This window comes from Mastomys coucha, unplaced genomic scaffold (assembly GCF_008632895.1).
Source record: "Mastomys coucha isolate ucsf_1 unplaced genomic scaffold, UCSF_Mcou_1 pScaffold7, whole genome shotgun sequence".
In the NCBI taxonomy this organism is placed as follows: Eukaryota; Metazoa; Chordata; class Mammalia; order Rodentia; family Muridae; genus Mastomys; species Mastomys coucha.
This window is the reverse complement of record NW_022196913.1, coordinates 86,245,910-86,248,176: the sequence shown is the minus strand read 5'-3', so window position 1 is coordinate 86,248,176 and position 2,267 is coordinate 86,245,910. Positions and strand designations below refer to the sequence as shown.

The window sequence follows — 2,267 nt, the reverse complement described above, 5'->3', positions numbered from 1 at the left end:
ATATAATATATATAATATGTATTATATATACTTATATATATGTGCATAAATATAATATATTATCATATACAACATATGATATATGTTACATATACATATACATATATAAATACATGTACATATATATATGTTTGTTGTTGTTGTTGTTGTTGTTAAAGGTGGCCTAGGTCACACCCATGCTAGCTCCCTGGTTTTTGGTTCAGTTTCTGTGAGCCGCATATGACTCTAAGTTAGGTGATTTTATAGGTTTTCTTTTGATATACTTGACCCCTCTGGCTCCTACAATTCTTTCTTCTCATCTTCTGTAGGATTCCTTGAGCTCTACCTATGTTTGGCTATGGGTCTCTGCATTTGTTTCCATCAGCTGGTGGTTGAAGCCTCTCTGATGACATTCTATAAATATAGCAGAATATCATTAGCAATCATTTCATGAACTTTTGTTGTCATTTTTGTCTTGTTTGGTTGTGTTTGTACCAGTAATATTTGGTTCTACCCTAGGACTCTGGACTATCAACTCCCTGAGTCCTGGATCTCCAAGCAGTCACAGGGGTGGGTTCTGTCTAATGTTATGGGTCTAAAGCTGGACCAGTCATTGATTGGCCATGCTCACAATTTCTGCGGCCTATGTCCCACCTACAAGATGTGCTGCACCACCTTTATTTTCAACTGGGTTCTGTGGACTGAAATCAGGCATCTGGCTTTCACTCAGGCATTTTTTCCTGGCTGAGAAACACCTTTAGTCCAACCATATATTTTAAGAGAGAGTTACAGGATTTGTCCAGAGACTGAAATTGGATAGAACTATAAAATATGAGAGGAGTGAGGACGAGTCTTAGTTTTATGACCTAAGAATATGGTGGGTGAGTGGTGGGAACATCTGAGTTGCTTAGAGGAAAGAACAGTGGAGGTATTGTTTATATATTTAAATTTTGAAATGCTGACTGGAAAATGTCCATATTGGGGGAGGAGTTATGGCTAGAGGCAAACTCTTGGTGTTTAAAAAACGTATGGAAGTAAATGTCGTCACAGAGGGATGGTGATTAATTAGAAAGAGAAAGGCTAAAGAAATGCAGTGTATGTATATGGAAGATTAAGGTATGGGATTGGTTTTTTTTCATCTCATTTTATAACTTTAGAAGGATCATTTTGACAGAAACTTGGGAGTATGTATTATATATAAATTATGCAGGGGAGCCAGTGCTATGATGAATGTAATATGTCAGACAAAGAAAATGAGAATAGTATAAAGATGTAAGAGAAGAACTGTAGTGTTTTAATTTATCTGAAGACCAGAATGAACTTTGTGGGCCATTTTACCCATTTTTTATTACCTACCTATCCATCCATCTATCTACCTGTCTATTTATATATCTGTCCTTCTATCTATCATTTATTCAATTAATTTTGGAGAAATATTTATTTTGTGATTTTTTGTTTACTCTTTTCAGGATATTTTTGAGATCTATATAAGACTTGTTGATACTTTTAAAGGTACAAAATATTCTCTGACCAAATTAATTGATTCTATGTTTAGTCCTGGAAATGTAGTATAAGGAAACAACAGATGGTGTCTGGACATAAGCTCAGTGGTTAAGAATGCTTGCTGATCTGACAGAAGAGGGACCTACACACAAACAACTATAAATCCAGTTTCACAGGATTTGACACTCTCTTCAGGACTCCCTTAAGGCATCCACACAAAAATGTGTGCTCACAGAAACATAAAATAAAATAAATTTAAAAAAATACAATGACTTTAAAATATTGTCACTCAGTTAATATTTTTGTAGTACTATTTTTGAGTAAGAGTATTGGAAATTTTTCTTACTTGACTTGAGAAGTATCACCAAACTGTGATTCATGAATTTAAAATTGTTTTTAAATGTGTGTGTGAAGGCAAGGTAGCTTATAGGTACAGGTGTTTGTTTACAAACAAGAGAACCTTCCTTTGAATCCTAGCCCCTCTCTCATATAAAAATTTTTGCATATATATATATATATATATATATATATATATATATATATATATTTGGTTTGGGTTTGGGTTTTTTGAAACAGACTTTCTCTGTGTAGCCCTGGCTGTCCTGGAACTCACTCTATAGACCAGGCTAGCCTGAAACTTAGAAATCTACCTGCCTCTGCCTCCCAAGTGCTGGGATTAAAGGTATGCACTACCACTGCCTGGCAAAATTTGTATATTCTTATAACCTAGTAGGTGCTTAGGGAACAGAGACAGCTTGATGGCAGATAGCATAGCATCAGATTCA

At 35.0% G+C, this 2,267-nt stretch overlaps 1 protein-coding gene across 6 annotated transcripts in view; it reads left to right on the top strand.

Annotated features, from left to right (window-relative positions):
- Csmd3 (CUB and Sushi multiple domains 3) overlaps positions 1–2,267 on the top strand; it is a 1,179,548-nt gene that overhangs the window by 1,016,946 nt on the left and 160,335 nt on the right. The window lies entirely within an intron of this gene.